The sequence below is a fragment of the Pleurodeles waltl genome, chromosome 9 (genome assembly GCF_031143425.1).
Source record: "Pleurodeles waltl isolate 20211129_DDA chromosome 9, aPleWal1.hap1.20221129, whole genome shotgun sequence".
NCBI lineage: Eukaryota > Metazoa > Chordata > Amphibia > Caudata > Salamandridae > Pleurodeles > Pleurodeles waltl.
Window position 1 is genome coordinate 237,717,479 of NC_090448.1, and position 12,953 is coordinate 237,730,431.

The 12,953-nt window shown below is 41.7% G+C and overlaps 1 protein-coding gene across 11 annotated transcripts in view; it reads left to right on the forward strand.

Annotated features, from left to right (window-relative positions):
* The window catches only part of IQSEC1 (IQ motif and Sec7 domain ArfGEF 1), a 695,018-nt gene that overhangs the window by 503,015 nt on the left and 179,050 nt on the right, over positions 1-12,953 (forward strand). The gene's annotated exons all lie outside the window — the stretch shown is intronic.

A 12,953-nucleotide genomic window follows, 5' to 3' on the forward strand; every position in this document is an offset into this window, starting at 1 on the left:
TTTTGTATTTTGTATTTTTTAATTATCTGTCTTCTAAAACTGTTGAACAGTTGTTACATCTTTTGACGTGTTTTTGCTTGCATCACCCTACCAGGCACCTCCTATCAACATGGTACATATGGGTAAAGGGATCAGTTATGCTTCATCCAGCTGCCACTGACATGGAACACTGAATGTGCAATAGTTCGCAATAAATCCAGTTAGTCTGCAGGTTCTGTACGTGTTTATAGTTTGGAATATGATTGTCTCAGTGTTGACATGAGTAGGATCTGGTTTTGCAGCTCTTTACTGATAGCCCTAGTAGGAAACACACTTTTTAAGTTGTTGTGAATAGGAGAGGGTACAGGTTTGAATCATTATAGAAATTGTTTTCAGTATTAACGTGCTTGCAGAGTGTTGATTGTATTCTATTTAGGATTGCTCAATAGGTCAATATAATTGTTCCAGCTAAGCATTTTAGGGCCTACTACCCAACCTGGCAAAACATTGAGTTGAGTACACACTTGAGCAAATAGATGCATGACACATGCAAAGCATTACTTTCAATATTTGCAGAATTTAGCTGTTTCATTCTTTGAAGTTTGTTTTAATGGGTGATATCAAGAAAGAGAGTAGTACATAACTCTTTGCTAAAAAAAAATCTTATTGTCTGCCATATAACTTGTTCTTACTAGCAAACAGAGTACTACACACCATATGTAGAGACAGAGCTTGAGAAAGTAAGTCGCTGGTTTACATCTAAGCATTCTTTTGGAGAAATACGTTATGCAGATTGTAGGGTATGGGTGGTCAGGTGTAAACATCCAGGAGGATTCTGGCACATTTTCCCTGTCAGGACACAACTCGGCCAAAAGAACTTACTAATTGTCCTTTAAATGAGGCGTGTGAAGCAAAATGCTATCAGAAAACAGAGCCACCATTTCCCCTCTCCCACAGGTTCTGCGTCTGCTCAGCATATACTTAATGTGTCAGGATGACAGCCTGGAACATAAGTGTACCTACGGACTAGGAATCCAGCTGGTTCCCCCTATATTCCCGCACAGGCGCTTGTTCGCTCTGCATGCTGGAGTTTTGTGAGTTTCTCAGTAAATTGTCTTTATTCTCACCTCATCCCTACGCCATATTCACCATTTCAGAGTTTGCAGTGAATATGGCCTCCGATCTGCTCCTGGGTCCACCCCGTGTCCACTTTCTGTGTGCACTTTGCTGTTGGCAGCATCACAGTGGGTAACATGTCGTGGCACATTACTAGACCCCAAACTTGAGGCATACTTTTAAGACTTGACAGTACCAACATTTAGCCTGCAAGCTTGAAAGTGTGAACCTAGAAGCAGAGCGTGGGCTGTTGCCAACAAAGAGTCATACCACATCCATTCACTTCCGTGGTAGATGCGGGAGAGTTTGCAATATGACTTCTTAAATTATGACAAAAGGTTTTCTCATACTAAACACTTGAATATTAGATTTCTGTTAGTTTGATGAGAGGGAATATTTAGTTTTTTCAAAGTTACATATGATTCCTACAGGGAACTTGGACTGACCCAACAGACATCCTAAAAAGCAATAAAGTAATTCTTCACAGCTTTCAAGAAAATTGCAAGCATTTTTTACTATATGGAGTACTTTAGAATAGGATGTTATGATTAAATACTAAGTTATTAATTATGTGCAATTTTACTATGCAGGTATCAAAGCTTTGTAATAACAAATGTAGCTTAGCTAATTCGCAGTACTCATCATTGGAAAGTTGGAATGATAAGTGGACCAAAAAAGGATTTAAACATTTGACCTTCAGATAACGTGGATAACCCAGAAGTGTATACATTAGTTAGCCAAGGTTTCTTGCTGATGTACAATGACTGTCATTGGCGGGCTACATCTCTAAGAGGATAGAGCAGATTGAAATCAGTTTTGAGCTTAAACTGATGACCTATAAACAGGAAATCAAAGCTCTAGTACTTTGGTTTTTTAAAAAAAAATTTTTATTTTTTTTAATTTATAAATAAATGGTGATGCTTATAGATTGCTTTAGCTGCCTGTTGGCAGCTATGTTGTTTCCAGTACATAGCCTACACTTAGATTTGAGCTTTTACTCAGGTTCTTGCTCGTGATTGGATGACTTTTTTCAATCTCTGGCATCTGCTCTTGATTTGATTACTTCCGTCCCTATTTTAGTTTTATTTTTTTACACTTTATAAGTTTTGGTCTGTACAAGTCTTAAACACTGCTAATGTTTGTCCCACCCAGGAGCATTTTGTTCTCGGTGTTCCGCTAAGATGAGTTTTATTTTTTCTTCTGATGCCTTTCGGGGACTACTATTTAAGTCTCGCCTATTAGACAGTGCATGCTCAGGCTTTTGCAAGACATATTGTTAGCTTACAGTGTGCTTAGAGTCCGTCAATCACTTACTATTGATTTCTTCTCATTGTCACTCTCTTTTCCTTGCTTTCTTCTTATCTGGTACATTGTTTGGGATTTCCTGGCTCTTCTTGTTTGTCCTTCACCAGTAGTATGGATGCATTACTTGTTTACTTCCCCTGCTTGCTTCTCAATCACTACTTTTTTTTTGTTTTTTTTTTGCTTAAGCAATACACAAAAATTAATTTGTTCTCCATGTCTTCCTCGTGTATTTCTTGCCCCCCCTCTCCCTTCATGCTCCATGTTCCTCTCTCTCACTAGTATGCTTGTCCACCACGGCCCTGCGTTGCTTTCTCACTTGTGCGCTTCCCACCACCAGTGTCTCATTGTTCTCTTTTGCCCATTTTCTCCCCCGTAGCGCTCCACTTTGCATGCTCTCTCCCTCTCTGTTGCTTGCTTCAACCCACCCCCTCCGACTTGCTTCCCCCACCTACAGGTGCATGCGTCATGACACTTGCATGCGTGTGGTCACAACATGTGCACATATCATGACACATATAGACAGCTGTCTTGAATGGCTTTATTTAATAGAATGCTCATGCTACATGACTTACGAGGGATCCACATGTGTTGTGACCCATGTGTCGGAAAGCATTTGCTGTCATTTTGGCACGTTAACCTCAATGAGAAAAGCATTGGTAAAGCCAGTCATTCAGCCTTTTAGATCTGTGGCTTTGTAAAAGCTCGTTTTTACTTCTAAAACGTGGCTTGGTTTCATAAAAAGTACAATTTTGATCCAAGGCCTAGTTATTTATGCAACCACTGGCCGTGGGTAACTATGAATTTAGTAGCAGGAAGCACTGGGGTTCGGAAAGCTCTCTTTTTTTCATATTCGGTCGTGCCAGAACAGTTTCACTAAAATGTGCAGATTGAACTCATGCTATATAAGTCTAGCGAACTGAAATAGAGCTATGAACCTTTATTGGCCCAATGTACGGTTACATTTGGCGCTTGGCCAGTGTAAAATAATGAAAAACTGATCGACTCCTATTTTGAATTCGGTATTACAATTTTGTGGAGTCCTGTGCCTTATCTTCATCTGGGTAAATGGTGCCAGAACCCACAAAGAAATCAAGTTTTCCGACCCCAGAAGAAGTGACAGAATATGTGCATATTTGAGGCATATTTCCTACGTTTCTAGATGCCTCCTGCAGATCACACATGCTATTTTCTCAGTGTGTCATGCGTCTTTTAATTAAAGATTGTACCCGTGTGTGGGTATGGCAGCAATTATTTTTTCAAACGTGTATAGTTTTGAACATTTTCACTGTGACTTGATTTTTATTTAATAAACAGAAATGGGCAGTAAAGCAAAGTCTGTACTTTTAATTGCCGCCCGGGGTCTGATGGCTTTATTAACAGACACAAAAACTAGGCCCTTGTAAATTAAAATATTATGCTTAACTGGTAACGGCATCACAGATAACAGCACTTGATTTACGGGCGAAACACGTCTTTCTGTATGCTACATAGAGATATGAAAAATAACCGTATTTCTTTTATGTGTGTGGGGGGACGGTGTAACTTTTCCCCCAGAAACCAATGTGTTTTAGAACGGTATGCAAATGGGAAAACGCATAACCCCTCGCATTGATGCTGACAGCGACGTCAACCCCGCTTGCCAGTTCTTTTTAAAAAAATATCTTCATTGTTTTTATATACACAGTACGTGGTTTTGATACATCAAAGGCAAACAAAACCGTCTGTGTCCGTGCGCTTCGAGAGACTGGGGGACCCGGTAGCGAAAATGCAATTAAGAAGCACATACGTGGCTCTTCGGAACACTCGGGCTTGTGTTTTTGGTCTCTTCCTGTCCCGGCCCCACAAGCGCCACACATTTCCCAGTGGGACCTGGGCCTCTCCATCCACGGCTGAAGCTCATTTGCGGCCCTAACTCCGCTCCTTAGCAGGATCCAACGGCTGGGAGTTTCCCTGCTTGGTAAACTCCACACCGTTCCTCTTGCTGCAGGAGTGCGTGCATGGGGCCGTCTAGCCGGCTCTGACAGGAATATAAACAAACCCAAATCGCAAACAGCTGACAACTTAATTCAGCCGCCTCTCAGATCCCCGGGGGGAATCTTTAAATAACATCAGAGCCGAGATTACGCGTGGGTTTTCCGAACCCACCAATGAGGACGCCTGCGGGCGGATCAGCGCCTTCTGTGGCGATTTGATGCCGTCTTCTCGTCCTCTTGAAATACAATTCGGCCGCTTTTACTGTCATGCGCACACACGCACCCTCCGCGCTGCACTTTTTATTGCTCCGTGCGGCTCTTGATATGTTCCCCTAGCAGAGATGAGTTTCGTTCTGGCTGGCAGCCGGCTATTGGGGGCACTGGAAGGGGGAAGCAGGCCTCATGCATTGCATACTGGATTGATCCCAGCTGGGCACATCTCATGGGCGGCCTTCTAATCTTAATAGCCTATAGACCTACATGACGCGGTGAAAATCCTAGAACTAGCTAGCTTGCGTTTATTTAAACAAAAAAAAACAAGCATTTGCAATGCAACGGGTCTCGCGTTTGCTCATGTTAGAGCTGATCGCGTTGTAAACTAACCCGACTTTTCATCTATCGGCATAACTGCTTTTATGTACCTCATCCGAAAAAGTGAAATTAACTGTGTAAAGCGCTCAACTTCTGCCAAGCGAAACCGCGCTAGGAAAATAGAGAAAAAGTAGTCCACGGTCCGACAGAAAACAGCGAGCCTCGCATGTTTTCTGTACTTGGTCGCTGCGCTCGAGGAGGGCTAGCCACCGGAAAAGGCATGACGTGTGCATGCCTTCCACTAATGAAAGCAAGCAGATTTTACTAGGCAAGCCCACGAACCAATCAAACACACTGACGTGACGTCGACAGGGCTCTGAGCCCTTTTCTAATAACTAAGGGCCATATGTACTAACACTTTTTCCCATAGACACAGAATGGGGAAAAACCTTTGCTACATCTGGCCCTAAAGCGTCTCGCTGTGATACGCATGCGCAAGCACATGCAACGCAGGCTCGACCCTAATAAGTATGCCTAGGCGAACATTGTAGCTTTCCATAGCTTATTGCTGGGTTTTCTTAACACACCAAAGCCTCGTGGGACGTCGTTGTGCTTCAGCAAAAATATAGTTTTCTGAACAGCAGTCAGCTATCAACATTCTGTCATGAGTGTACAGTTATCATATGTATAAAATGCATTTCTCTTTTCCATTCATCTTCCCAAGCAGCGACTTCCACACCGCAGCCATACACATTTTTGGTCTGTGTAAACCAGTGCAACTTATTGTTTTCCAGTAGGTTCGGTTGAAGAAGAAAAAACTACATCTACCAGAATGCATTTGTGATATATGAAATAATGTGCGAGGAAACTAGATATTAGATGGCCATCAGGGTATGCTACCTTTTACTTGCCAGGCGCCCGCATGCCATCTTTTATATATCTAGGTACCTGTTTCTAGTCCTTAAGTAACCGTGCATTTTGGGAGCCCATGCCAGCAATAAAAAAAAAAAACACTTCAAGCTAGATCTGTTTTCTTTGCACCGGCCCTCATTGAGTAGTGCGAACTGTATTTATATATTTTTTTCGTGCCTTACAGATGAAGACAGGCCTTAGCAGAGCAGTGCGACTTTTCACACCAGAGACAACATAATAGGTGTATTATGTCTGTGAAAGGGAAGGCCTGGGACAACTCAGCTTCCTGGGTCTCCACATTATAGGCATAATAGATGAGTGTACCTGTGTAATATGGTCCAACATTGGCCTTTTGGGGTTGTGGTGACATAAACGCACAAGGTCACGGGCTGGTTCTGTTTGCAGATGTCACCAGAACGCTGAGATGGAACTATAGGACATCTTTTTTTTTTTCTACTATTGCATGTTTATTTGGGGGGAGCTGGCTTGAAATAACTGTATTCTTCGTTGTTCATATAATAGTGGGCACTAAATGAAGCTAGAATGTCTTAGGTTTTGTTTATGCTTCGTGTCTAAATTGTTGATAAAACAATGTGCAGTGCTAAGGTCTCTATGGATTTATGCAAATCTTTGAATGTATTACATACCACATATTTATGAGCTTACCACATTAGCCCCATAATTTGGCTCATTATTTGCAGATTTTATAAAATTGTTTTGTCTAGCTGAAATGGGAGAAAATATTATTGCCAGAGAATGTGCTGTTTATCAAAATTTTGCTTCCAAAAAAGAAGTTAAAACTTGCCGCATAACGTGGTTCTCCAAGCTGCGTACAGCTAGTGGTGTTTACTTTGTTAAAGCTCTCCACAGTGGTTTGGGGACTGTCATCATGATGAAACTCATATTTCACAATGAACCGTGAACTATTTCCCATATTTCTTGTTTCCATACGCTGTTTTTTTTTTTTTAACAACACAGCATTTTGTGCAACAACAAGCACCCAGGTGTGTAATACATATAGATTATTTTTTTAATGCTAAGCAAAAGTTTTGACTGAAAATGAGCGCTGAATTACTTTGGCCTCCAAAGAGACATGGGGCTCGATCAAAGGGGCTGTCCAGAGAACACGTCATTGCACGCCAGGCCCTCTCTTAACTCCCTCTTCCGAGCAGCTGCAACTAGGGTGCAATGGGTGCAGGGGGGAATCCGGTGGGGGCAAGAATTACTGGAAATTAGCAAAAGCTGTCTTCAGCTGTGAGGTAAACCAATCCCACCGCAACTGCAGAAACCAAATCTTCAAAAAAGATGTAGTGAGATGAAAATAGAAAGCAGTCTTGACAATTCACCTAGCATGACAAGGATATTGGTATACATTACATTTTTGCGCTCATTTAGCTTTATCGTGAAACACAATATCTCAATTCTTTGCTGTAAAAATAGTTTATGATCTGGACAGGGTATATATGGAACAGAATGTCAAATCAAAATCGTGTCTTTCATACACATTTTTGTGGATGTATGTTTGTGGCTGCTGTGGTCTCTATTGCCTTTTTCCTAGTATTACACGCTTTTTCCGTAATGTAAAAGTGGATTTTTGTGTTTTGTCTGTATTCGAGCTACTGCATGGAATACACATTGTATCTAAGTCACAAGTATTTGGTAACAAGGAACAGCCATACAGCCTTAGACTAACTTCCTCCGCTCTTCTCTGCAGGTATCCATTTCCAGCTGTGACAATTGCAAATCCGAAGTCATAAGCTTTGCAAATTAAACAGCGCCCGCCATCTGAAAGGGATGTATTTTCCTGTGTCAGAACACTGAAGGACAGGGTAGACTTGTCTACCTCTACACTTCAAATTGAATGGTCTGCAGTGTTTTTAAACAACCGAAGAAAATAGCTTAATGGTATTGGAAACTAATGCTGGTGTTGTTTTAAGCGCTCTTTGTTTATACAGATACTTGAAACAATGCGGTGGTGGGGGGAAGCGCTGTTGGGGGACAGATGCGTTGCCCAGGAGCACATAGTTTTGTTCAAGTGGACATGCTCTGATTAGGACTTAGTCCTTCTGTTACTGCAGAGTTACATGTTGCCGAGGCAGGAACGTTTTCTAGCTTGGGCTCCTTTTCTAACCACCTAATGCATTCTGGTAGTCGTAGTCTTGATTACCACCAATTGAGCTAAACTACTTGATTGTAATAATTTGTGAAAGGAAATCCCATGACTGGAGTATTGTGTCCTTGGTGACAGGGAGGCATCTGGTAACTTCATGGAAGCTTGCTAATCCTTTCCACAGGCCACTACTTGGATTACGGAGAAGAGCATAAAAAGAGGATAAAAATGTAAATGTATTCTCTGACTTGCCCTTGTGTCAAGCCTGCACAGTCCTGGAGGCCTGTTTACATCAACAGAACCCATCTCCCTTTCATGTCAGTGCTGAGAACTAGGAGTACAAAATTAATACTTTGTTATGCATAGAGACATGGCTGGTACACCAGTTGCACTGTACACCATATGCTCCCATCTACTAATTTCTAGTCCTCGGTGGAACTCATGGAGTTTCACTCCATGGAATTCCGCAGTTACCTAAAAACTCTGAGCTTCTGCGGAGTTCTGCGAGCGGCGGAATTCTGGTACGTCGTACTGCATTTGCTAATTTTTAGCAGCGGGAGCTGGTCCAGGGCTGTAAACTGAGTGTGAACAGCACCACGCTGCACGCCAGAGGGTGCTGCTGCTTTCTGCCACTCAAGTAGATTCTCTACTCGAGCGTCATCTTAATCAGTGTGAGCTGCAGTTTCTCAGTGCAAGCCGTAGCATCCTATCGCGACCACCCGTGTTGAGAAATCTCCCTAGGAGGCGGTCTAGTGCCCCCCCCCCCCCTCCTCTTAATGTTGGCGAGCTATGCCGGAGTGAAAACTCCACCATGCAGCGGTTGGTAGAGTTTTACCAGAACTGCACTTCGAGTGGAGCATGGAATCGGCAAAACTTAGCAAACTTCGCTGCAGGTATGGAGTTTAATGCCCATCCCTACTAATTTCACAATTTTCCCCTCTGTAAGTTGTTAGTGCTTCCTGAATTTAAGAAAACAGCCCATCAATAATAATTTTGATCCCATAAACAATTTAAATTGTGTATTGGTATATAGCTCTGGAGAACTATATATTGTGCATTGTGTAGTCCTTTTATGACAAACGTATGTAAAGAGCATACACCTAGATCTCGAAATTCATTGAAGACCATGCCCTGCTCACTATGACTTCTAAACCAGATTCCCCCCTGCATGAGTACACGACTTGTCTCTAATCGCCATCTTGGTTATTCTTAAAAACCAGGTGGGCAAAAATGCGGTTGTTGCCTTACTACTCCTATATTGACAGGCAGCACCTGGCTGTTACCTTAATACTTGGTAGTGCAGATTACTTTGGATCTATCTCCTACCTATAAAATAGAACAAGCCTGTTCCATATGTCTCCTGTATCATAAAAACTTTAGGACACCAAAACGGTACTCCATGAAGGCTCTATCATCTCTACTCTTAAAAATGTACTTGAATTCCCTTCCAGAACGAATTAATAGTTTTGACCTCACATGTTGCATGTACAGTTGGTCATGTTTGTGTAAAATGCTGCTACACATGTGCACTTTAAAAATTCCTCATACTGCCATCACTTTTGCCCCAGATAACAATCCCTGACACAAATTATGTAGGTAATTGACTCAAGTTTGGTGTGTGGCTGGCATTTAACAATATATCTGACTAGGGAATGTTAAGAGAATGTTGAGTTTTCTTTTTTTTTTCTTAAACTGCATTTTATCAGAAGCAAGTTCGGGTGTCTTTTTTTTGGGGGGGCCCTCCTTTGAACAAGCCGCCATACTTTATCTTTAGGATTGCAGGCTTGTCTCTTCATCTGCCATCTTTCAGTGGTTTTGCAGAAAGAGCGTGTGGTGGTCCCCAGGCAAGTTTGACATTTATTTTACGTGTTTTTATTTTATCAGGACTATATATGGTGGTCTCGTTTGACCCAGGACCCGACAGACAGCGCGCAGGGAAGATGCAGAGATAAGGAACGTCATTCTGAGGTGAATGCTTAGAGGTGGACCTTATCTAGTTTGTGAAGCAATCTGATGTTGATTCACTACAAGGTCCAGTAATAGAGAGTTACAGAGTGAGGAGCCTTGTTGGTGCAGAGAATTAAAATATTTATTATGGTGATTATGCCTCATTGTGTGCAACAACGACCAAATACATCAATCCTTTAAGTGCCCCCACTATTTCATTTTAGGGAGCCTACAAACTACTCTTTTAAGTTGGTGACACCAGAATGTATATGGCTGCTGATCCAATTTATTTTCTCTCTGGAAGAACCGTCAATGACATTAAAGTATTTTCTAAAGGGCATGCATAAAAGAACTGGTAAATTCAAAGTGCTTCTTCATTACTTGGTGTTCATTCTTTAGCCTCAGTGACCAGTCGAAGACGTTTAAAAAATCATTTAAGATGGAACAGATCGTCCCTCAAGGATTTAGGTGTATCAGATGTTCAGGAATCTGCTGCCCCTTCGCCACTTAAGCATGGTGCAGTTTGTGAAATCAGGGTCTGCTTGTTATGCGAACCACTCATCTGTCTATGCTGTGTAAAGCGCACATTGCAGACCTGTGACTGCTGCCTTTGTCAACCGTCCAAGTGCTGTTTCCGTCACCGGGGATGGAGTACGGCACTCTTGCATTTCCCCCTACTTATTTTCTGCTAATAAACTACAAAAAGTAGACCCTTATACAGGGAAGAGGCAGAGCAATCGGGGCCTTTGTTTTACAACTTGGCTATTAGCATGACGTTTTCTGCCTTCTCCAGCAAAGTATTTTAACTTTGAGACTGTACTGATATTTTTTTATTTTTTTTTTATTTTTGCTGCATTATCGTCGATTGGAAACCTGAAGCTGCATGTGGAAGAATACCAGCCGCCTTTGTTCCGATGCAGACTGATTAATAAACCGAATCCTCTCGTATATTCTTTCTGAGTAGATGGTATCATTTTTTTTAAATTGTGTATGACACCTCCATTCTGACATAGTCCTGCTGAAGCCGTGGTACCACCATGCTGTATGATGACACTCAGAATTTTGGTTTAGGTACATTTATTCATTTCTCCTGTAGAATGCAGTAACTAAATTATTTCAGAAAGCCAGAGAGAGATTCAATTCTGTTAAAATGTTAAGTAGTTTAACTTGCCTGCACACGCTTATTGACGTAACTAACTTATTATAAGATGGAAGTCTTACATTTATGAGACGGTAACGCTAGAATTTTGATCAAATGGAACACATTCAGCTCTCCTGCATTCCTGATGAAGAGAGCACAGCTTTCACTCTGGAAGGGCAGCAGCATGTTAGCTAATAACCTGTTAGAGGAAGATGCATTTTAACATAAAATATAAAGCCCTCCAGTAGGAGCAAAATGGAGAGGGGCCCTTTTGCAAAATTGTAGTTGGTATAACTCATAAGTTGTTTTGAGTGATTTCCATTTCAAGCTTGTTGTGACTATTGAAAACAAATTAGACCATCTTGTTTGATAATTGCACATTTCCAGCAACTTTAAATCCCTCTTATAACGGCAGGCAAACTGTAGAATATATACAGATGCACAGAGTGTAGCATGCTATAATATGTTATTTATTGCCATTGGTGAGCTTGTGGGCTGGGCTTGACTTACGAGAGGCAAAACTTCCTGTGTGGCATGATGCCCCTTCCCTCTCTCAGCAATGTAATAAACAGCATGTAACACTCTGTGCTTCTGCAGTTTATGCCATTGAATTTTCCCGGATGTATTTATTTTCAAACCAGATGGACACCAGGGGTTAAATTTGTGCAGAAAGATAAAATCCAACTGAGACGACCTCCTGACTACTATGTGAGTTTTCCAAGTTTAAATTAATTGCAATATGTAGCCTGTGAAGTAGCAAACGGTGTTTCTCTTATGTCATTTTCATTGTACTGTGATAATAAACTCGAATTTGACCTTTGCACTGTAACAGTAAATAGCTGAATGTGCATTTATTAATATTGTCGCTTTAACACGTGTAAGTGGCCCACATTCATTTTCTTTGCAATCCATGGCAGTACTTTAGATATATAGCAAATACATGTCACAGCCTACATTGTGGACTACCAGCATTACCTTCGCACTTCCTGTGCTGGCTGTAACATTTTGGCACCTTTAACATTTTTTTAAAGGCTCCTTCCCCAGTCTGTAATTAGACCACATTTAAGATGCCCAGGGCGCCATTTTTCTTTCACAGTGTCACTTGTGCACTGTACCTTAATTGTTCTGTATGGCTCTGGTAGTTTGTGAACGTCATACCTCAATGCTATGACATCTCAGCAGTTGATAACAAAACTGGTTACCCACTGTTGGTGTCATAACGGCCTTCTAGGCCAGGCGGACAGACTTCCCTGGGAGCCTGTAAGTGCAGCTCTGATTGTCTGCTTTGAATGAAAGCAGAAAGCACGGCTGCAGGAGAGGGAGGAAGGCAGGGAAGCTTGTTGGGGTTGGTTAGGCCTGGCAGGTAAGAGTTGATTTATTTATTCATTTTTAACCTTTGGGACAGGGATACATACCAGAGGACATGTTATGTAAGGCTTCTCCATTACTCCCCTGCCACTGTGTAGCAGTTGAAAGACAGGGGCAGATGATTTTAAGGGCCATACTTAACATAAAATTATAGATGGGTAAAAAGTGAATTATGGGGTTGTCTTTCACCTCTGCGTTCGCTCTCGTTGTCTATTTGATGTCACTCAGAATCCTCTGATGAAACAAATATCAACAAAATCACTGTTACTTATCCATAATACCCATCTATAATCCTATATGTTCTAGGTGGTAAGAACTAGCTTTGGACCGAAAACCTTCCTGCTATACTGATCACAAGCGCAGCCTCAGGAATGTAGCCATGTATTCATAAACCCGTATGGCAGGTCCTGGCAGCACACTCGCCACCCTATCGGCACCTGTGCCTTAACTGGCATAACTGCCAGCCCTGTTTGCTTTTTTTTTTTTAATACTGTTAATCTTTCATCGGCGTGGATGGGGGTGCACAGTGTCCTCAGTCAATGTGAAATCCTTATCTAATGTTCAGTGATTT